Source organism: Falco biarmicus, chromosome 8, assembly GCF_023638135.1.
Source record: "Falco biarmicus isolate bFalBia1 chromosome 8, bFalBia1.pri, whole genome shotgun sequence".
In the NCBI taxonomy this organism is placed as follows: domain Eukaryota; kingdom Metazoa; phylum Chordata; class Aves; order Falconiformes; family Falconidae; genus Falco; species Falco biarmicus.
The window spans coordinates 17,659,047-17,683,921 of NC_079295.1; the positions used below are offsets into that span (position 1 = coordinate 17,659,047).

The following is a 24,875-nucleotide window of genomic DNA, read 5'->3' on the forward strand; positions in this document are numbered from 1 at the left end:
CATCAGACAGGCAGCAATACTTAGGTGTCTCTCACCATTGCTGATTCCAACACAGATTGAATTATTCACCTTGGACTCACTCAAACAGGAGAAGTTTTGTTTATAAAACTTTTCTAAGCATGCCAGAGATAACCATTTAACAACCAGAAACTACTGAAAACCAGAGTATTTTTTTTAGTCAAATAAATTTAATGATCCTCTTTGTGCATGGTAAAATACTTCTTAATTGGTTTAAGGTTTATGCATGTTGCATAATAATACAGAAATAATCTATCATGTTTTTACTATAAACTAAGTCTAAAGAGGACGATACACTACCTCTAGCTGCTTACATGTTTATCTCAAACTACTATATTGACATCTCCTGTAGTTACCTGAAATACTTTGATCTGTTAACAGTGCTTCTATTTCTACTGTCAACATTTATTTATCCTTAAAAATCTTTCTTTTCAATCTAGAAATATTTCAATAATGAAGACTAGACATAGAAAAGGAAAATTATAAAGAAATACTAGAGCAGATTGATTAAATATTCATACACTAGGAAATGCTAAATTTAAACTTATACATGGTGACCTTAATTCTAAACTCACCTACAAGTTCATGAAGTTCCCTTTAACTACTGACTACACACTCTAACTTTTCACAATGTTAAAGACACCACCTTTTAGTAAGACAAATATTTTCTATCTATAATCTATAGTGCAAATTATCTATACTCAGCTTCCTGCCAGTCAAAAATATCTAAATACCAGAGAACATCTACGGCTCTTACACTGAGCCAAGTTCATTACTAACACATCCCCCTGAAACAACTACGAGGAAGACAGTTCCGCTGTTAAAATGAATTACACGTTATATGATTATTAATCTTGAGAGGAAAGAAAAAGTCATGTAGAATACTGTTGGGGTTTTTTTTCTAGAAAAGACATCAAACTAATACCAGTGTTATATGTATGATGCAAATATAGAAGAAAAAAATATTACAGGATGTATTAAGTGCATATGAAAACGTAGGCCAAAATAGCAACATCAATTTGCGAAACAAACAGTAATTTAAAGGGACTACAAGGACAGGACAGTTGTACATGCAATTTTAGAGATACTGCAAGAAGCTGCTTAATGTAAAAAAAATGCATATGTATAAACATTCAGATTTGATAATCTTTTACACTTGGCCATTTGTAATGTTATCCAAGCAGCAGCAGCAGCTGCATTCCTTCTGAGCTTAGTGCTCTGAATCTTCATTTTTTGTAAGAAAGCCGAAAAATGGTAAGGCATAAAAACCCCTCTGACTTTTTCACAGTAAAATCTCAGCCAAACACTCTGAGAGTTTGTTTGCTTGCTTGCTTTCAGTCCATTCAGACCATTACATTTTATACAGTTGTCAAGCTGTTTTCCTGCCTTCTCCTTTCTTCAGCTACATGACACTGCTGTTACATTTCTGCAATTTACAGCTAAATCAGAGCTTGAGACAACACATGTCAATACTCAAATACCCACAAAAATGACACAGGATTGAGTAATTTATTCTGCAGAACCCCAAGAGTGAAAATTACTTTAATCTGTAAAGAAATAATCTCATTTTCCCTCTATTTCAATAAATAAAACTTTTTTCTTTTGTTCATTTCAATTTGGAAGACATAAACAACAGAAACATTTGCTTGCTTTGGATTTAGTTTTCTCAAATGCTTTATTTTTACTTTAGCTGAGGACCCAGATTAAAAATATATCTGTATTACTGAAGACCACAAAAAATTATGCCAGCAGCGGCATCCAATCCTATCCTCTCCCTGATGGACAAAGTTCTTAGTCAGCCTCAGGTTGAATATCCCAGTCTGACAGCATAGAAACACCCACAGAAGACATATTGGCAAAAGTACCCAAAACCCAGTTAAAACCTACAAAACCATTCTCAGGGATTTCTACACAGTTACCAAATCATGACCAAATCCTTAAGAACGATCAGGCTCCAGCAGCAGAAACAAGCAACCAGTAAGAGCAAGAGCAGCAGAAAAACTCCACCAGCACGTGGTGCACATAAATAATATGGATGAAGATTAAAGTTGCTTTTCCCCAAAAACGCCTCAGTGCCACCACGCTGCTCTGCTCTGGGAATGTACACCACACCAGAGGCTGAGGGAGGCACGAGCTGGCCTTGTCTGTGGCGACTCCATGAATGAACCCTGGGAACAAGCCAGCTCCCGTCTGAGTTCAGCATCAATTCATTTCCCCGCCTGGCACATGACAGGCAATGCTAAGGAGAAGTGGAAGCTATCTATAGGGTGGCTATTGATTCAGGCCTCTACCAGCTGGACAGTGACTGGGCTGTGCCCTATGCCGTAACTGGGAGGAGTTTTCAGAGTCAAACACCACCTCCAGACTTCAATGGATCCCACAGTTGTTTTAACAACAAAACCAAAAACCCACAACAACAAACCAGAAAGACCCAACGCTCAAAAACTAAACCCTCAAACTCTATGTGGTTGGTTTTTTTAATCGCACTTTTCTCAGAAACACCAAAAATAATCTCTGCCAAGGTAGGGCGTAATTTGCTTACTTGACGAAGTAAACAAGACTATGTCAGCAGAGTCACTGCATCCCAAGGGACTTTCCTCAAATGAAGGTGCTTGCACAGGATTTTTAAGACAGAAAAGTCTGGCTGGAAAGGGGTCAGGACAGTTCCCTCAGCCTGGGGGCCTGCCCACATACGTCCTGCACCAAAAGGATGGACAAGGTGCCCTATACTAAGTCAGTCGCTGGTCTTAGATGGGAATACCTGTGGGAGGAGAGGCTACAGCTATCTGTCCCGGCAGAAGTACTGCACACACAGCAGCACGTGACTCCAAGTCTGAAATTTGACTCCAAGACAACATTCAACTTCTTTTCTGATGCTGGCGCAATGTTAACTTTTGAAACCTAATTATGAACATTGAAATGTCAATAAACTCACTCCACTGTCAAACTGAAACGTGTTATCAGGCAGGGATTTGTTCAGAGCCAGCAGGGATACACCTGGCATGTCCCACTCCTCTGTTGGTTTCAGTAGGGCTGTTCCAGAATGAACACGCGTTCAGAAAAACTGCAATACTCTGGAACAGCTGGATGCAATCTTGGCAATCTTGATTCTTACTTAGGAGAGCAGCGTTCAAAACCACGTCCAAAAATGAACCAAAAGCTGAGTGCTCAGGCCCAGACTCAGAGGGGGAATTCACATGACTGCTGAGGAGCTGTCAGCAGCGGGTCCATGGGAACTGGTGGAGAGGAGCGGAGGGAAGAGGACCATTTTCCCGGTGGTTAGAGCAAGTCAGACAGTGGCTCAGTTCTATTATCTGGGAAATGTTACAAATGTCAGCAGCAAGTGGTCAGTTAAAAGGAGCCTTAAAATGATAAATGAGCTCAGCGTAATACACTGTATTACCTCTGTTCCTAAAGAGATAGAGTTTATGCTGGCTGGAACAATTTTAGAAACATCCCATGCGGAACGTATTACAGGAGGATGTTCTATTCTCCCCTTTCCTGAAGATTTACCAGAGACCTCAACTAGCTCTCAGGAAACCAGGGACGATCTAGTGGAAGAGCCGGTTTCTCACAACTAGCCACTGCCTTTGTCCATCTGAGGAGCAGGTTTAGCTCTTGAGCTATTAATGGCTTTTAGTTGCAAATCTGGGAAATGTGCAACAGGGTGAGAGGAGGGGAAGGCAATGAAGACCAATGAAGACCCAAAACTCAGAACATTTTTCTATTTAAACGCTTTCTGAATAGATGTTCCCCCAAATTTAATGGAGGAGGTAGAAAAGATTTCGGCAAAGCTATTTTAATCTGTAGCTTTTCACAGAACATAGGTAGGGTATATACTGGTTAGTATATTTAGTCGGTATAGGAAATATTTTGCTGGCATTAGCTAGGCAGCGCATTATTAAAATGGACAAGTGTACTCAATCCCTTTGACCAAATTCTGTTCTCAGCCTCATCTGAGGCTTGACCAATGTCACTGAAGTTAATGGAGTTGCTTTATACCAATACACTATATTATATTCTACACTAAGAAACACCAGTAAGATTTACTTCATCCAAAATTCATAAAAAGACAGCAACTTGTGCTTTTACCTACAACTGTGTAGCAAGAGTATAAAGAATACTTTAAAGTATAGCTAATGAATTAACATTATTAATTAACATTTATCAATTAACAATAATTAACATCAATAATGTCTAGCTAATGAATTAGTATAGCTAATTGAATTAATAAACAGCATAAAATAAGGTAATAAAATTGAAAATGAACCAGACCTCCAGTACTTTAGCTAAAAACTGGTTTATAATTTCTTTGGATTTAATATTTGTTTTACAGAAATAAACATATCTTTTCTGTTATCACAAGCTATAAAGCAGTTCAAGAGCCCTGAAATGATCTTTTCATTAGTTTGAGATGCTTAAGCATCTCAGTACTGAAACGTCCCATATAAGCCTTATGAGACGGGAAGAATATAAATCCTGCTCTCCCATTCCCTTAATGAGAACGCCTAGTAAAAATGTAAACTAATTCTCTTGGCTGCCACTATCCTGTCTACTGAATGAAATCTTCCTTTTCACCCTCATATATTTCTATAACTTTAAAGCTACAATATCAGTATGGCTGTTTGAGGTTACTCATCAAATGCCACAAGCTGGCACTAGTTTCTTAACTTCCCTCATTTATTATTATTATTTTTCCTTGTCTGAGACCAGACAGCACCACCTGCCCTGTTAGCAAATCCATCCTCTTCAAGTCAATACTGCAATAGCCACACTGAAGTCCATCCTCCGTCAACAAAGCAATCACAAACCCCTCAGCTTGCAGCATTTCCTTGTTGAAGGTATACTTTACTATATTTGAATTATCTGTTTGATTATAAACATTTATGTGCTTTTAAACTCAAATACATATGAAATATGCTTAAACTGTGCTTTCCTTTCTATCTCTGTAAATGCCTCCTTGTCCTCCTAATTCAAACAAATACAGACGGTGCTTCTCCTGCATTTGTCACTGTTGCTAGCTGGTGGATACTTCCGTCTCCTGTTCTACTTACACAGAGTTCCTTGCTCAGTCCTTTCCCTGCAGCCCCAGGGTCTTTCCAGGGAAGTGAGGTTTTCATTCAGGCAACAGCCTGACTGTCCAGCAGCAAGAGAGTGGAGATTTCAGCTTATTTTCATGCCTGACCTAGAAGCCAGACATGAATGCCAGCAGTAAGTACCTCTGGACAATTCAAAAAAACTATAAAAGAAAAAATAATCCTGAAGCCTCAAGCTAAAAGTTATAAGAGAGATTATAAGGGTTATAAGAGAGATCCCAGAAACCCTGGGATGATGCAGAGAAGCAAGCTGTCTGGAGAATGGGTCAGGGAATGCGTTGAAGCATGGGCTATTCTCCGACGCGGCCAGCAACCACCACTAACCCCAGAGCCGAGCCATGCCGCCCGCACCAGTCTGCTTATATCACTGCCCAGCCAAAAGCAGGATCACAAGACGTGTTTCAAAGCAAAGAGATACCATGGGGGAAGCTGCCAGAAAGAACATCTAGCTGACAAGACTGTTGGAGAGGTGGGCTGCCTTCCACCATATAAAGCTGGAAGCAAAGGCATGCTCATTTAGTCCTGATCAGCCATCAAAAAAGCTGTGAAGCCTGCTGCTATACGGGGGTGTTTCTCCAACCTTACTCCTGAAAGCGCACATCTTGCCAGGGACCAAAGAGGGAGAAGGCTGCAAATCTGTATTAGACTGCTGCTCTTGTAGTGTGGTTAGCAATGTGAAAAGAAGCACTTGGGACTCAGCTAGGCCAAGGTACGCCCAGGGGGCACAGCTGGACAAAACTAGTCTTTTAGGTGTGGTTCTCCACACTTGCTGGGTGCCCTCTCTCCTTCTGCCCCAGGTTTGCCATATCACAGCTTTGGAATGGACTGGCAGGCACCCAAACTTGTTCCTGGCTCTCCCAGGTAAACGCTCACTGCCAAGGATATACACTTTCCCTGGAAACAGCAATCCTCCCCCTCCCTGTCTGACATCCAACAGGGTGAGAGAGTGTCTCCGCGGTCAGAGAGCAGGCTTCCAGGCGGAGAAGGTGCTCAGGAGAAGAGCACCCCTGAACATCACGAGAAAGCAGGAACTGAACACCAGCACTCCTTTGTGCATCTGTACAACAGGAATTAGACCACGTAGGAGACAGCAGCCTTCAGCTCATTTGTTTATTACAAGGTACCTAATGCATAATGAGGCAGGGGGCCTTGCCCTTCAAAGTCCCTCTTCTTTCAGCCTATGCTTTAACCTTTTGATAAAAAACAGACAGAAGAAAGGAACCAAGTGTGTTTAGTACATGTAATATAAGCAGGTCTAGTGGCATGCTGATACTTCCCAGTCTCCAAGGAAAGGATAACAGCTGTCTTGCTGCTTCAACCTCCTGCTCCTGAGTCGATTCACGCAATGTCTGAAAAAATAAAGCTATGCCACAGTGCCTCTGAGCTGGGGGACAGGCAGAGGACAGCCTCTCATGCAAGCCTCATTATGCAGCCCTACACACAAAACATCCCACATCAACCACTCTGTCCCCGCACAGATCATGAGTATTTCCTCACAGCAAGCTCCAGTCAAATCTTCTGTTTCTTCTAATGCTTTGTTTTTATGAAAAAAAAAATAAATATCTTGTCCTTTTACTTCAGTATTGGCATTTTCCTGGAGCACCAGAATACAAGGCAAGGGCATAGCTTCTCCTGAGAAACACTCTGCCAAGCCTTCCCTCCCCAGCTTGTTCCTCTTGTCTTCTCCACACAAGTGCAGGACGTGGAGGGGGCCTCTCTCATGGGCACCGGCTGTCTTGGCTTGGTTGTGTTGGTCTCTGGTATATTCATACAGCTCCTCGCAGGATCCAGTGACGTTTCCATACCAAGCAGGCAGCCGTTGAGATAAAGTCAGGCCAGCTGGTCTTCCCCTACAGTATTGATCCCTCTGTGAAGCTCTGCCTTTTGGCAGTCTCTGTGGTGTGTGTTGTCAGGCCTGGCAGCTCACCTGCACTTCTTGCTCCTCACCATCTTCCCAGTGGCACGGGAAGGGGAGCTCACTGCTGCCTCAGCCCCGCTCTGTGTTTCCTAATGCTGGCAGCCACGCACCCCAGTTCACACAGAGAGAGCAGCTCCCAGAGGAGACAGAAAATCTCTGGCAGCAGCCCACTGCCTGCAAGCTTGGTCTATAGTTTTTAAATACACACACGACTCCATGTAAGAGCTGACTGACCCCACAGTGCCCCTCACCAGAGGCCTGCCCGCACAAGGGCTGAGGCCTTTCTGAGCTCCCAGCTTTCAGGAGCTAACATGACTCTCTTCCATGTTCACAGAACAGACCCAACAAATGTCATCCAAGCCATTTTGCTCTGAAACAACAGAAGTGGGATGAAATCACCTGCAATCTCATAAAGGTGTGTTTCAGACCCTGAGGGCAAGCTGAAGGTTTTTTTAATTGTAACTGATTCAAAGCAAACAGAGAAATTCATATGCCTGGCACTGAGGTAAGACATCAGATCTGCTTTAGATGATCTCCTGCAATGCTGACATTACACTGGGCTGCTCAGCTTTGTGCAGAGGAAGACAGCTTCTGCAGTGATGGTAGCCACATGTAACACATCCTCAAAACCTGCTGCTCCTCACAACTGCTAAAAGCTATATTTTCTTCCATTTGGCATATTTTCCCACCCTTCTGGAAACACCATGATTAAACAGTTGGGTTATTTTGGGTTTGTTTCCCCCACCCCCCAAAAAAAGGTTGTGACTTAAACCACAAAGTTTTTTCTTAAAATGACTACTTAATCTCAATTTTAGCAATCACAAGTGCTAGAGGAATAGCGGTGCTCAGCACCCAAGCCAGGCATCTCAGCCACAGACAGGCAGACAGACACACAAAGCACTGGCAGCTGGGCAGCCACCTCCAGACACTGCCCATTCCTGCCTGGTGTCTGGAAAGGGACCAATCTTCTGGGGTGAAGCACCCTAAGGCTCATTTCCCATCATCATGGATATGCAGACATTGCCTATTCAAACAGGAGCTGCCAAGGAAGGGAGTTAACTGAGGAGGATCTGCAGCAGCAGTTGCTAGGGTTTGTAAGCCATCCTTGTCACAGAAGACGACAGATCAGAAAGACACTGTGACCCCAGATCTGACTTTTTATTCCACCACCCACCCAGACTGCAGCCCAAAGCCTTTGCAGGGTACTGCTCCCCTCTATTTGGGTCATTGCCCATTTATGTGCACTGCAAATGAATTCAACAGCTGCAGATCAGGAAGGCTTACACTGGCATTTCTGGCATATGTGCAAAGTGCATCCAGATCATGCTTTCTTCACCATCGTCAAGGAACACAGGAATTGCCTGCATCATGTGGAAATGTATTTAATTAACTTCTCCCAAGGACCAGGATCCTCTGTAAGCGCAACCTCCCTATGTGGGGTAGCAGCCTGAGCTCTATTTCCTAATTATGTCTGACCTGGAGGTCATCAAGGCAAGCCATCCAACCCTCTTTTTCATTCAGGCAGGAGAACCATTAGCTACAGTGGGTCAACTCTTCAGAGCAAAAACTGTCCTTCCAAACATGTTTGTGTTAAGAACAGCGAAACAGGATCCCCTGGCAAGCATCCCCCCCAAAAAAATCCAAACATGGAGGTATTTGCAGTGTTGAAGAGGCCTGTACAAACAGACAGTACAAAAGAATAAGAGCCATGTTACCTTTCAACCCTCTTACTTACTGGGTAGTGCTAGGGGTTGCCCACCCTTCTCCCACATGTGAGCCCAGAGACACTCCTGCTCTGAGCATTACACCCTTCAGCACTTACTGATGACAAAAGAAGGTGCAGTTTACACTTACTTTTACAGCTCCATTAAAAGGTGACCTGCAAACAAAAAAAAAATCAAGCACATTTAGTATTATGTGCTGAATGCCCCCAAATAAACAGGATTAGATGAGCATTCAGCCCTCATGTAAAAATTAGGTGAAAAACTTGCACTGAATGTGTACTTTGATTTTAAGCTCATGAAACAAGTCCTTCCTAATAGCAATATAGTGAGCAGTTCTTGACGACTACTGGCTTCATATTTCTGCCCCTCACTGCTTGCAGACAGCATACTGGGATGGAGGTGTGGCAGAAATATTACTCCTTTGAATGGCATATTTCTGAAACTGCCACAAGAAAGCTGGCAAAGGCGAGGGGACAGCAGGCAGGCCCCACTTCTCCCGCTATGTCTCTCCTCACCCTGCTTGGGCACCAAAGGCTATGCTTTCCAAATGCATTGACCTGACATGGGGCTAAGCCCCTTTCAGAGCCACTGGTGGATCAGACATCTTTGAAGACGAGGTTTTGAGATCTGTTTAAAAAATCATCAGTGCATTGCACAACTACAGGTAAAGCTTTCTTCTGAGACACTGAATGCAATAGCTATTTCTGACTCATGATCACCACACTACTTTCCCCTCTTTCCTTCTGCATCTGGCCCCACTTAACCAACTCCCTGCCCTTGGACCCAACTCAGGAAAGTGTTTGTGCAAGTGCTTTAAACCCACCGACTTCAACGGCAGATAAGCATATGCTTCAGTACTTTACTGACTGGGCTGTTTAAAAGAATGCAGACCTCTCCCACCAGTGCTCTTCTGTACCAAATTTTGTACCTTTGTTATCAATTACACTGTGATGAAAAATTAGCCCATAGGTGATTTGATTACTTCATCGTTACTTCCATTCATTCTGACTTCCAAACATATAGACGTGTAAAAGAAGGTTAAGGGTTTTTCTGTCACGGTGTCCTTCTACCGCTTCCCTGGCACAGAAGTGGAGGCTGCTGGTTGTGCTGCGATTCTCAAAGAACCTTGCTCTCTCCCCTGCCCCCCCTCCCAGTTCTTATTTGTCATTTCTCTAAACTGAGGCTTCGCAAAAAAAATACATTAATCTACAGACATACACTGCAGTGGTGTTCAGAAAGCTGGTCAAAGAAGAGTCTAGCACCTAGTTTCAAATCCCTTAAGTAAACAGTAGTTTTGGTGACCTACTGTCATCAAAATGCATTCCAGTACATGCCTACTGTTTGTTGGTTTCTTTCATTTGGCTTTTTTATTTCTCAATCTTTTGTGAAATCTGATATTACTTTGTAGGTGTCCAAGCTCTTAATATAAATAAGCAACGTTATCCTAAAAACTCTACTGTAAAAACTTTAAAAATACTGTTTTGTAAGGACAAGAGTTAGAGCAACCAGAGGTGTACACACTCTACACTTAAATGTAGAATTTTGGGCAAATTGATTGACAGTAACAAGAACCATTATTTGAATTAAGAAACCAAACAAATGAGTTATACCAATTCCTGCCAACAAGAAGTCTTTAGCTTTTAGTAGACCGACAAAAAACATGTGCAATGGGTTAAGAAAGAATTTTAAAATAACTATAATTTTAGGCAGAGAGATCTTTTAATTTAAAAGTGCTGATGAACCAAGAAAACGGAGTAGGTTATGCCAAATTCACACTTATATTTTAGAAGGTGCAGATGATGGAGTTGTACTGAAAGCACTGAACAAAACCTGCTTGGGTTCATCATTTCTCCTTACCATCCTCCCTGAATAAAACCACCTACCTGATTGTCTTTCTCCTTTCAGCTAAATAACTGCTGACATGAAAGGCAGGTTTCCTCTTGCTTTGCCTGGGAAAAAGCATGCCAGAGAACAGGGTGCAGGCACGGTCATGCCCCACGTGCAGGCACAGTGGTGTCATGCCAGTGTTACAGCCAGGAGCATGACTGACCACTAACAAAACAGAGGAAACCAGCCAGAATAAAAATGCATGGTGTCTAAACCACAAAATAAACAAACAGAGTAAAACACCCAAACAACACTTTTGTTGATTTCACTTTGCCTGTAATAACAGTGGACATCATACTTTACAACTATATGCCATCCCAGGAGCTTTCCATAAAGTAATACTGGCATGGCTTTTGGTTGTCCTGTGTCTGATCCAGCATCCTCTGAGCAGCCCTTCCACTAACATTTCAGCATACAATTAAAAGAGGCTAATTGTGTATAGCGAGAACCATGCATGAAACAGCAGTATGGGGTCTGGCTGAGCTTCAGTCCCTCAGCAAGTGACTTCAAGAAGTTTTCAAGCAAGCCAAGGAAGAGAGCGGAACCACAGGAGAAACTACAGCAGATAGCTTGTCTAAGAGCTATATGTGCAGAAATAATACTTAAATGAGATTCCCTCTCTGCAACAATTAGAAGCATGATTCAAAAGGGGAAAAAAAGACATCTATAGTGAAAGATTTAAATATTTTTTAATTAGTCTATCGATTTACATTAATTTCAGCTATTTTCAAACTAACAACTGTTAGACTACTAGGCAACGCCATCTAGTGATGCTAGTTGAAAAAAATCATGTTCCACCCTTTATTAAAAAAGGTTCACTTTGTCAAAATTCTTGTTAGTGGAACTACAGTTTCAAGACGTGCAAAATTTTCAGTACCTATGAGCATTTTCAAACCTATAGCATTAATTTAGCAAAAAGGTCTGAAGCATTTTACTTATCCAGAAGTAATTTACAGAACTGACAACACAGAAAGCAAGCCGGGTTAATCACATCAGAATTTAAACATGCACAACATGTAGTCTTGAAATGGTACAGAGATACAGTGCAAAGCCCAGTAAATTACCTTCCAGGTTTGGGAATGGCTACAGATAGTATTTGTATGATAAAATAATATACCTAATTTTCTGAAGATTTCGTGTGTAAAATACCTGCTTGAAAAATTTTACCCCAGCCTTACAATCTCAAGGGAAAACAAATGCTGTGCAGGCTTAAATTCTCTTCTTTAAGAGGTGGAACCACTCAGTCATCTGCTGGTGATAGCTGCTAGCTGTAATTAGCTTCTGGTGGAAATTGCCAGCAGACACAACCAGAAGTTTAAATCAATTGGCTCTGCTTCCTCCTTACAAGAAAATTGGCGTTTCAGGGCTGCATTCCAGCATGATGGATCTAAGAAACCAAAGCCAATTTGACAAGAAAGGAAAGTGTCCCTTTTCATGGCCTGCTTTAACCCTGAACACGCTGCATGTTCCTGGAAAGGATGTCTCATTCTTTCTTTTTTTTGAATCCCCAAAGAAAGTAACTACAAATATACGACAACTGTTCCACCGAAACAAGCCAGTGTACAGCCCCAATTATTTTCACTTCAGAGCTGTGAAGATGGGAGAGGGAGGGATAAGATGCAAAAAGACAGAAACTGAGAAGAAATGCAGTACACATGAAACAGGACTTGCAAGAGGAAGCAGAGCCCAGTGCCTGGAAAGCCAAGCAAAACCCTCAAGCACCAGTACTGCAGCTGGCTCATGCTCACTCCAAAGGCCACGGGCTCACAGCAGTGCTGCATTATCGCTGCACCATATTGCACCTTTCAATAGTACCACAGCAACAGTGGCATAGGTACCTGCTCTCACCCTGCTCTGCCACGCACCCCGTTTCCCCCCAGTTTTTCTGCTTTTGACCCAATATTTGATTATTTCAATGTTCAGGGCTTCATCAGCCTGCAGCAGCGTACAGGCTGCACACTGGCGACCTGTCCTGATCTTATCCTCCTTCATATAAACTTTGTCAAGCAGATACTGAATGTTCAGTCATGATGAGTAAGTGGCATCATTGGTTTGCCAGTGCTGGCCTTTGTATAAAGCTTACTGGGATTTAACTTTCTTGTATCTAACTCCCAGGGCTACCTGAAGACCTCAAATTGTAAAGAAACCCTTCACTTCAAGGCCACCATTAATTTGCAATTAACATGTCTAACACATAAACAATTGTTTTCAACGAGATGGTCTCTATAGCTGGGTTTTGTAACTACTCTTCAGAAATACCAACTTAACAAATCACGTAAACATCTATATCAGGGTCTGCCTGAAGTCTCCATGTCAACAGCACACATGCACACCTGCCTTATCAAACTAAGCAGCACCTACTCAGTAAGGACTTCTGTCAAGCTTTTGAAAAGAAATACTTTTGAAGTATTTCTATACTTCAAAATTTGGTCAATGTTGTCTTCAGAGTCACCAGAAAGTAACGTGATTTGAGATCTAGAAGAAATTCAAATACAAAATGTACTAAATACAGCACTTACAAGAAAGCTTAATGGAACAGGGAAGAGTTTAATCAAGCAGAAACTCAAGTATGGCAACGCGGCCTTTTTTGACACAAGATAGACTGGTCACATTGTAAACTACTGGAACTGAGTAGAACCTGCTACAACAAAGTGATGCTAGCAACTATTTTGATGCTTTTCCTGAAAAGACATGCAGTGACAGCACAGCAGAACTGCCACAACCACTCACCCTCCAGCTGCTCCATATATGTGTGACTGTCTCCTAAATATCTTTTAGTACTTCCTTTGTAACCCTACTTAGACAGTTCATGTATGGGGGTTATCCTCTAGCAGATTGACCAGAAAAACCACACATGCACACCCTTGAGTATATTACTCAAACATAATACTACACTTTTCAGAAAGCAAGTTTAAGAGCATGCTAAGAATTTTATTTAATTTCAAAAAAAGCCCATTTTAATATCAAACCTCTTCCAGCACACTAGGTGGCTTTAGCTAGACAGGATCTTTTCCCCTCCAATTAAGAAGAAAAAATCCTGTAGATCAAATCCTGCCTACAGGCTATCTTTTTCTTTCCTTTTTTTAAAAGCCAACACTTACTACTTAATTACAAATCTAGTGTTTTCCAGAAAAAATGTGATCTTTCTTAAGCTCTCTTCTGCTCTGCGTTCCTCTGACCTAAAATTGCAAAGCTGTTTCCCAAGACTTTTATCATGTCTTTCTTGTTAAACAGTTATTAAACAAGCAATAGAACAAATCCTGATTTCTTCTTTAAGCAGTGGAAAAGCAAAGTTTCTGCCAAAAAATCTACATAGCCAAGAATGTTAGCTAACGTACATTCAATGCTTTCAACCTTAGTTTGTACCAGATAGGAATCTCACCCAGGAGCTGAAACTGTCTAAGACACGCTCTTCAGAGAAAGTGAGCAAGAGATTAACAGCTGCACAAAGAGAAGCAGGGAAAACTGGATTCCGGTGGAGAGCTTAGGCCTCCAACATCCCGGTTCCACCCTTTGTGGCTCCATCCCCCAGGCCGTGTGGGGCTGTAGGGCACAAATCAGTAGCTCGGCTCTGCCATGACTAACATGAGCCTTAAGTCTTTTCTGAAGGAAAGCAGGCGGCTGCCAAACCAAAGGTGCTGCGTACAGCACCTGTATGACTCTGCCTCTCTATGACAGCATTTTCTCAAAACACAACGTCATCTTCACCCAAAGTATCTGAGCAGAAATATGGCCCATAGGCTTTGCTACTCCCGTTGAGATCTCAGCTGGGTTTCTGTATGCTTGCTCTTCTCTAAAGGGCAGAACAGAGAATATTTGACTTTAAAAATGCCTTGGAAAACTACACATGAAAAATTACATGAAAAGTATACAGCTTTAATTACATCTCTCAAGGGGACAAAACAGCTTTTTTTGCATCCCCATCTTGTCTTTTCTCTGCCCTGGAAATTCATGATATGATCGGAGGTACAAACGTTCGTATTTGTAGGGGAAAAAATGACCTACATTACATCCTCAGCAGATCATGTAAATAACAGGATGTAAAGTCTCACAGAATTAGTTTACATTTGAAACATTTTCAAAATATTGTTTTAGCTGGGTATAATAGACCACCATAAGATGTGACACACAGCAAACACAGGGCTGCAATTAAACAGCTGGCAAACAGCCAGGAAGAGATAAAGGCCCAGGCTGTCACTTGCTAGACAATATATATGGCTATTTTGGCAGCCAAAATCAAATGTGATAATTGAGCCATGACACATTAAAAAGGCACACAATTTCCAAGGAAAGAGTTCCTGAGCACTAAACAGGAAGCATCTATAGTGTGCTTACAGCGAACCAAGATTTAGGAGTAATAATGAGATCAGACTGATTACAATTCAGTGGTGCAAAGCCAACCTTGTTTAATGCACTGCACCACTCTACACAGTTAAATACAACCAGACGTGTGAAGCCCACAAAGGCTGTCAGTATTAGAAACAATGGGAATCTGCAGAGTGTGAGGCACTGTCTGAAATTTTTTCTCTGCGTATTTTTTATATTAATAAGGATTATATACAGTAGCCTTCTTATCTCCACAAATTACAGTCCACTTGATTTGACTTGCAACACCAGGAGAAGCCCCAGCCTATATAATTCAATTTTAAAATAAGAATGTGTAGTAATACATGAAGGGTAAATAACTCTTCAGAATCACACTTTTTCTGTAAAGAAAAATGACAGTTTTAAGACACGAAGAACCACAACACTGACAGCAATAGCTGTTTGGAAGACAAAGTCCAGGAGCTTTTCTAGTGTTTCACTGCATGTTTTATTAAATAACCTAAGGACACAACAAACGAACAAATGTACCAAATGAAGACACGGTTTTAAGTTAACACCCAACAGCTATATAAAGCCTCCCATAAATGCACTCCATCAAATTAACATGCTGACATCAATTGCATTTCCTCCTCAAGTAAAGGCCTTGAAAGCCTATACATTGTCAGCCCTCAGTCCAGTCATTCACTAACCTCCCACAAAGTGTAGGTACTTCATGATCTAAAATTATGCTTATATAAAAGAGAAGCTAAATTTAGGCTCTGTAATAGGAAAAATCCCTATGAAGAGTTTACTTCCTAATCTTATTCTAAACTTAACCATATTAAAGACGTATTCAAATAAAGAAATTGCATGCGTACCTTCCCTAACCAAAAGTTGCAGTGTATCAAGAAGAATCCACTTTTAGGCCCACTAGCACCACTGATACCAAGAAGAGTTACACAACTCTTCATAATGTCAATACCAATGAACCAGAACTGAGTCCAGCAGTATCAGCAAAACTGTTGGAAATTATACCTGCATTGAGCATCAGAGAAAAAGGGGAAAATACATTAAGAATGGGTCCCTTCCATTTAGCCTAATTTCTTATCTCAAATAAAAATACCAAGGTGCTCTAAAACATGCAGATTTCTCCAAAAGAAACTCCTTACCCGCCTCAAACTCAAATGCCCAACACATACTTCATATCTAACAACCAGAGCAAACTGGGCCAAAACAAAGAATCAGCATCAATACTAGACTTAATACTAAAACCAGTACAACTGTAATAATTACATAATCTACTTTTATAAAATTATCTGTAATAGCTGTGATAGTAACTTCATTAAGTGTCAGTAAAGGAAATGAAAAAGCTTAAAGATGAGGTCAGAACATGCACTTTTGGCTGCTTCCTCAGAAGACGCATCACATTTGTTACTTCTGTCTGAGGAACTCCTGAGGGTAGCTGTTATGCAGCCCCAAAGAGAAAAATGAAATCGTGATATGAATTTTTCTGACCCCCAAATTAAAAGGAGCATAAGGGGGCAATAGCAAGAATAAATTAGTTGATCTTCATCTGAAAATTTTATACTACTGCATGTATAAATGGCATATTGTAGTAGTGAAATATATTAAAAGAAGCATAGTCATCTTTTTTTTTTTTTTGGTCCTCAATACTGCAGGAGACACACAGGCATATTATTCCATAGGCTCTGCCAAGTGATGTTTAGTGGCAGCTGAAACTGGACCAATTCACACTCCTTTCAGAAAAACATTTAAAACCACAAACACATGTTTTCCTGAAAAAGGTGAGAAAGGTATAGTGTGCTTTTTCTGACTCAGGGCCACAAAGCAGAAAGGCAGTAATTAAAAAGGTAGAAACATAAGAGGAATGAAGAGAAGTAAGACCCAGAAAATTATCATAGCTCATACACTTGCCCCTTGCCCCAATATCCTATGAAATCTCAGTAAAAAGAGAATTTTTGCATGGATTTTGTATTCTGGCCTGATTGAACAGCCAGTGATGAAAAGAGCTCTCATGGAATTAGATGTCACCCAAGGAGTAAAATTTCATAGAGATTAAGGGAAAGTATGATGGAAAACTGTTTTAGGACAAGGAACAAACATAAATGAGTAGCTTTGCAGTATGAGAACATTCAAGGACTGTGAGAAAAACTGTGCCACACAGAAAATACTGAATAACACAGATGAGGAGGAATACTACAAGTAGATCGTTTATTTACACCTACCAGGGAATCAGGGAGTGTTTCCTGCTATGACTACGTTAACTCCATTCAACCTTTGGCCACTAGTAATCAGCTGTAATTGCAAAAGAAACTTTGTCTGAAAATACAAGGAATTATAAGTAAAAGTTTTTGATCTTCACCTGAATAGAGTGGTAGCTGTAAAAAGGTTTGTCCCAGTATGATGCAGAGCCCTAATCCTCCCCACCAAGTAGAATAGCCTGGAGTAGATAATCACATTCTCTGCAAAGTAAATCCTCTCTTTATTTATACTCTGGCACAGTTTCCCAATGTTTACATTTATTCAACAAGCCAAAAAATTACTCAGACTTATTTTTTCTTTATATTTCACATTTAGAAGAACAGCAAAGCTCTGAGCACCTGGGCCATAATTAAATCCATAATTCATCCAGCAGCACGAAGACTAATACACAAATAAATTAACTCCACCTGCCAGAAGAATTAATAATACCGGGAACAACTTATTGCAGATACCAAAAATGAGAACAGAAAGGTTTAACAGTAAAGCTTCTGTCTTTCAAACCTCACTTAGGAAGAACTTTTTCCCCAAATTCCTATTCCAGTGGCGATCCAGACTCCAAAACTAAAACTTCAGAGGCCAGAAAAAAATAATTAGAGAAACTACTGACAGACTGAGAGGCACAGTACCCATTAGCACAGCCACAAGCAGATCGTGGCTGCACCATTAGCATGCTGAGCCAACACTCTCCCTCATCAGAAGGAAGAGGTGCCCTTGGCTGGCGCCGAACTGCTGGCTTGGGAGCAGAGCTGGGGAACCCCAGAAACACATTCGCTCCTAACAGAGGCTTCAGCCTCTTGGGACCACAAGCAGCTGGTGCAATTTCAAACAGCATCCAAGATACTGCAGTTCATGCACCCATCCGACCAAGGTGCATTTCTCTGTCCTGTTCTGCACAGAGGTCAGATAAAAGCCAGGGCCTGGCTTGCACCTAGCTTAGAGACTGTACTTATACACTCCAGCAGTGCCAGGATGACTCACGGTGCTTTGCGCTCCGCCAGCTGACTTTGTACCAAACAGAGATGTTGCATATGGAAAGCACAAGCAGTTGCAGCACAGCATCTCACAGACACTTCTCGTCATTAGCAATGAATGCTCGACATCTGCTGCAAAACTAACCAGAACTGACCCCTCCATTCTGCGATCAGCAACACACTTCAGAAAAAGATCAACAGAATTACTTTCAGAAATAACATTCAGTGTACTGCATGGACTGCCCACTACACAATTTAGTATTGCTTTTTTTTTTCCTCCTTCAGGCTTCAAAAGTTGAAGACGCTTCAGAAGTTAACAAACCTGAAATGCTTCTGGGTATAAATAGATTTGGACTAAGACCTGGGGCAATATGGTGTCTTGTAACTACCTGTTCTTCACGTACTTTCAAGCAGCAGAAAAGCAGAGTGATATTTCTATTGGTGCAGCAGTGTTTTTCAAACACCACTCTGAGCTTCCCAAAACTGGCTGCTGTCACATTGGTGGATGTCATCTTGATGGTAAAGCTGCCCAGCCTGGATGGAGGATTTTAGAGGGGAGGTATCCTGCTTATCTCAGGTGTAGCAAGAGGTATGCTCATTGTCACTCCTGTCTCCTTACTCCAATGTTTAAAAACAAAAAGAGAGTGCAAGCACAGCTGAATCTGACAATCCAGATAAGAGGATTTATTTACATTTACTCTTCAAAGGTCAGAATTTTAATACAGGAGTAAAGAAAAATTATGCACACCAAATTTGCATTTGTCAGAAAAAAAAGCAGAGAGTTACCACAACCTCTTACAGTCCTGCCTGAATGAAAAGTAAGCAGTAGCCATTTATAGCACAAATATCAAGCATGGCCTGCTCCTCAGCTAACAACACAAAGCAGCACACAGGGCAATTCAGAGGTGATGCAAATGGCCTGACTAGCATCCAGCAGGAAGAGGAGTCATATTCACTCACTGAATTGCCAAATCCTGTACTTCAGCAGCCTGCTGAAGGCTCAGGTACCTATTAGAGGGGAACGACCTACTAGCACACAGCCCTACCACCCTGCTAGAACTCAGGCAATTTCAGTCAGCAGTACCATACCAGGGAGCTCAACAATGTGATATGCCCACATCCATGCAAAAAGAAATCTAGAAAGCTGGGTCCCAAGTTCAAAGATTTATTTTTCCAGTGTTACATACACCCTAGGTGTTTGTGAGGACAGATTAATTTTGGCTTATGATTTCTAGGCTTGCAAAGCTTTGTCTGCCTCAGACTACAGGACTCCTCCCTGTGCTTAAATGGGATAAGGACCCCAGGAATTTGAAATTTTCTAATAAAATTTCAGTGTAAGAGTTACAATGTCAGCATGTAACTATTTCAGTAGTGACTACCTAACAGAAGCAGTCAGCAAACATGTGTGACCCACTCCACAACCCGCTGCCTAACTCAATCTTTCACACAGTCCAACTTTTTTCATCAAGCGCCAATCTAGATACGAGCATACAGGATACAAAATTAATGTTGTTTCCTGCAAAGCAGCAGGTGCCACCGCGCAGATTTAACAAAAAATTTAAAATTCTGCATCGGCTTCTCCAGCATTTGAGTTAGGCTGGAGCGCAGCGACAGACCTGACCTCAGAGACTGGGACACGGCTGGTGCAGGGCACAGCACCCATGTGCTCCGCAGGGTTTCTCCGCACCTACCACCTGCTTGCACCAAAGCACAGAGCGAGAAAACCTCTGCAACCCAAACAAGAGATAGTTTGTGGCAACTACTAATTCCCCTTAGGAAAGGGATAGAAGAGATAAAAAGAAACTTCAAATAGAATCTGAAAACACCCTATAACTGTATTAACAAGCCAAAGTAATGTGATTTCTCAGTGCCTGAAGGGATAGAAGGCTAAAGGTGCAAAAGGTTAGCTAAAGCAGAAGAAACCTTTTCCATCTCTCCATTCAATAACTGCCTAATGGAAAATGCTTAAACTAGCAACCCTTTTAACTGTTAAAAAAGAAAAACAACCTTCGGGTTTTTCCCCCCCTCAACATTTAAATACCTTTTTAAAGAATCTACTACTGAAAACAGCTTTTGGTTTACCAAAACCTATTTGGTAACTAAAGCTTCAGTGCTATAAACTCATGGTTCCACAGAAAAAGATGAAATCATCTCCCAGGTGCTTCTATACTTTGGCATCAACTTGCAGAACCAGCTCCTCCTTTTCACCTCCATTAAAACACTAGAGAACAGTAAGGATCACCATCACACAATGCCAGGCCAAATTAAGTTTATCAGAACTTCAGCAAATAATTGTTTCTAGCTTTATTTAGACTTTGTATGTAAAGCACAGAAAAATCACACAAAAGACAAACAAGTGCAATGCACAGGAAGTAACAATTCCCAGTTCCTTCTGCCCAGATCAGAATTGTCGAAGTCTAACTGAAGGCATATTCTTACAGAGCTTGCTTTCTTTACAGAATGAAAATAAAGTGATAACAAAGCATTTATCTGATTAGTACAGCTCGCATCTCTCTATATATCCTCCCTCTCTGACCCACCTCCACTAATTTCTAGTAAGGCGCTTGTCATGGTATGGGAACTTTGCCCAGAATGCCCTTTATATCTAGGAGAACCACACAGCACTCAGCCTACAGTAGTTGTTTTAGTATGGACAACTGCTACTGTTAGCTTGCTTTGTAACTGATAAGAAATTATTTTGTTTCTTCTATTCCTAACACAAAAAAACCCAAACAGGCTTAAGGAAAAACAAAGACTTAAAATAATGCTACTCTGTGGTAACACCATGAAAAATAAATAGACAACCAAAACACTTGAAAGAATACTTTCACTGTATTTGTTCTCAGGGAATCTAGAAAGTAATTGATTTCTCCATGTATTGATCTGTGTAAGATTTGGTACTCTATTTTATCAAACCAATCACTGCTCTCTTACTGCTCTGTTTTGGTGATGTCCCTTTTACTATAGCAAATTGTTTCTTCTTTAAAAAAATACGTTATGGTGTGTTTGCTCTGGTATAAGTATACCAGCTGTAATTCTGGCTTCCAGTTAAAAAAAAAAAAAAAAAAAAAAAAAAAAAGAGGTAAACCAAACAAAAAAACAGGTAGCCAGGTTACTACTGCAACTCTTCACACTACCCCAGCAATCCCAGCGCTCTGAAGGAAAAGGAACATGAAGGTAGGCACTACCTGGTGGTATAGAATTTGTATGGGTATCATACAAAATACCTGCTCCAGACAAGCAAACACTTTTGAAGCACAGCCTTATGGCTACAAATAGTTTATCATGTAAAGATCACCCTTTCAGATTTGATTACTGTTTAATTATGCTTGCAGAATTTTAGGTTGTATAGTATTTCCACCTTTTGCATAAGAAGTTTCTTTAATCACTCAGACTATGCTTAATATGCAGTAGGTTGTGCTGTGTAACATAGATCAGTTGAATTTGCTTCCATGGGAGTACAGTGTTTGTTACAGCGTTCATTGCAAGTGATTTTAGTCTCTTAAGACCTCTCTTTGCTTTTGCTTTATAGGCTAGAAATTAAACCAAATCTCTCCCCCCACCCCCCAGATGCTGAAGTCCAAAACAGAACACAAAACTAGGCTTTGGTATAATGGGTTTGGTTCACTGGGCCCTTAAGGTGTCTCTAGAGGGAGGTGTCATTAAATTTGTAATGTCCCATTAAAGCTGTAATGTCCATCTGCAGCTTCTACCACTGATATTAATGAAGTAGATATAGATATGCCCTAGGTATCCATGAACAAGTTAGGATGAGCACCAATGTATGATGATAACACAGAGCTCAATGTCAACTAACCATCCCTGCACCACATCCTCCGGCCTGGCTGAGGTCTCTGATGTTGAGATACCAGGGGGAAGGACAAAAGCGAGTTAAAAGTATGAGCATACTCCAGGCAGTAACTGCACAATAGACAAGTGCTTTGTTTGTTAGAAAAGGTGCCTGTGTGCGGGAGGAATCTGGCTGTCCATTGTCTGCTACAATAGCTGCAGCTTCACAGCAAGAATTGCCATCAGCTGAACATATCTCCTATTGCATAGCTATTAATCTATTGTAATGCTTCCCCGACCCAAACTCACTCTGCTCAACGCATTTAGACTCTGAACGCTTTACTTAAATTGCAAACAAAAATAACTTTCTGCTGCTAACCTTTCCTTACCAAAATGAAAACACCAATGTTTCACTTTGCCATGTGTTTTCCGTTCGTCCCACGGAATCTGACCTGCTGATGCTCTGTAATGATTTAATCTGTCTTCAATATTTCGGTGACTTCCACATCTGGGCTTCAGAATGAAGTGATAACCTAAGTTCAAACCTAAACTGCTTCACTGCAGCTTCAAGTTCAAGAAACTGCCCTGGCATGATGAGAACTCCCAGCTTTCTGCAGCACCTGTACTGTTAACACGCTCACGGGGTGGCTTGCGTGCTGGGCATAGCTACCTTCGCTCAGGCTATGCTAATCAAGCCCCACAAGTCAGGCTGGCTTCACACTGAACGAGTACCTTAATTTGCTTACAGATTTCCAGCCCTGCCACTGAAGCTACAAGACGACTTTCTGGCAAGGGAGGAACCCACCTCAAAGACAATGGTGTTGTGAACCCCTGCAGTTGGCCTTTAGCTTTGCCGTCTGTTCTTTGCCTTCGTTGGCCACCTCCCCAGTGCCTGCACCCTTCTGCATGCCTCAGAGAGGAACTACTGAAGTTTATAGCAGCATTAACTCATCAGCTGGAAACCTGCCAGGCTGCTTATATTTTCACTACAATCTTCTGAGCCCTGACTCCAGAGGGTGCTTAGAGATAGGATCCATGGTCAGAAGCAGCATGCTATACAACTCTTTTCTGATGTGCTTGGACCCATTTGGGGTGTTGCGTACACAGATGCATTAGGGCCTGCGTATCTACTGCAAACTGCCTCTATGAAGCAGGGAAAAATTGTCCCTTGCTTTTGTTTATCTCAGTGTTGCCGGTACTTACACTTATTTTGTAACAAAAGCAGAGCACAGAGCACATGAAGATCTACTGCACAATCAGTGCTATTAGTTTCTCACAAAGGTGATATACGTCTGGAGAATTGATGACATGTGCCTAGCTTATTTCTAGTTAGCAGAAAGTGACAACTTTGTGCAAGGAAGGTAGGATTGGACCTTATATGAAAACAAAGCCAAAAAGTGGGGGTGGGGGTTAATAAGAAAAACCACTAGACATTCGCTTTTTTTAATTGACAACAGGACAAAACCTGTGTGTTTCCAGTGGCTCTTTTAATAATTGCTGTTACTGTTGTTGCTTGAAATCATAGAACCTATGTATTTTCCAGGATGATTACACTACAAGATCCTGATAAAACACAGCTTTTAAATGAGGGGGAAATCACTTCCTGATGAGCTTTAACACTGTCATTTAAATCCGGTATCACATACAGCTTGGTCAAACTGGTCCTCAAGGGGTCACTTAATCCATTTCCTGCTTAAAGATAGAATCAACTGTTATCTAAACTATTCCTGTCAGTCATTTGTCTAAACTTTGTTCTTAAAAACTGATGATGCAAATCCACCACCTCCTTAGCATACTGTCTTTATAGCCAGGTACTCCTCAGGTCTAAATTAGGTCTTCATTATAGTAATTTAAGTTGCTTTCCATAACCACCAGACAGGACTAGCAACAATTGCCTTATTTCCTTTGCAGCAACTTTCTTCTATATCCAGGGATGATTCTTTCCTTCTTTCTTTCTTTCTTTCCTTCCTCTAATCTGTATTCTTTCTAGCTAGCCTGTGTCACTTGCAGTGTTGTGCCTAAAACTGGCTAAGGTAGTCCAGTTGGCCTTCACTAGTGCTGAACTGAATGGGATGACTTTATATACCGCATCTCCAACGCTTTTTTTTTTCTTTCTTTTTTTTAAATGCATCCTCCTGTTGTGACTGTTGTTCTATTTATTTCTCTTGCTGTGGCCCTGTACCATTGATTCCTGGAAAGCACATGATCCTTAGAGCGGTTACACCTTTTCTGAAGAACTGCTCCTCATCCAGTCTGTTTTTCCCCATGGATTTGTGCAGCTGATTATCCCTACTGAAGTGCTGTGCCTTGCAGTTCTCATTATTAAATTACGTGCTATTTTTAAGGTCACTTCCTATATTTGCCCACATCACTTTGCATTCCAGTCCTGTCCTCCAATGTGCCTACAACCCCTTCCTGCCTGCTGTTACCTGCAAATGCAGTACTTATATGCTCTAGTCCAGTATCCACATCAACAATAAAAACATCAATTACTAATGACAGCAGGATGGTCCTCTGCAGACCCTCTCTACAAACTCTTCTAACTGGAAAATGACCCATGGGTAACTACAGGCCACTGTGCTGTTTCATCAAGTCAGTCTCTCCCCTCATTTGTTTCTGAACAGTAGTTTCAACTTTGTCAACCGAATCTGTATCTGAGTTCCTAAAAGATCTGGCCAGTCTGTTTTACAGTAAGTGCTATAAAATTAACAACTGTTTCAGCCACAGTTCTGAACTAGGTAACAGTATAGAACACTTTCTGCACAGGGAAAATTAATCCAAATCAATGCAAGCAGGCTAGGACTCATTTATTACTAGCAGTTACTGGCTCAAAGTAAGGCATCAATTTAAAGTTACAGCATAGTTCCTGGCTAGCTTAATAGTA

At 41.3% G+C, this 24,875-nt stretch overlaps 1 protein-coding gene across 1 annotated transcript in view; it reads right to left on the minus strand.

Moving 5' to 3' along the window:
* The window catches only part of UBE2E3 (ubiquitin conjugating enzyme E2 E3), a 58,652-nt gene that overhangs the window by 22,274 nt on the left and 11,503 nt on the right, over window positions 1–24,875 (minus strand). The window lies entirely within an intron of this gene.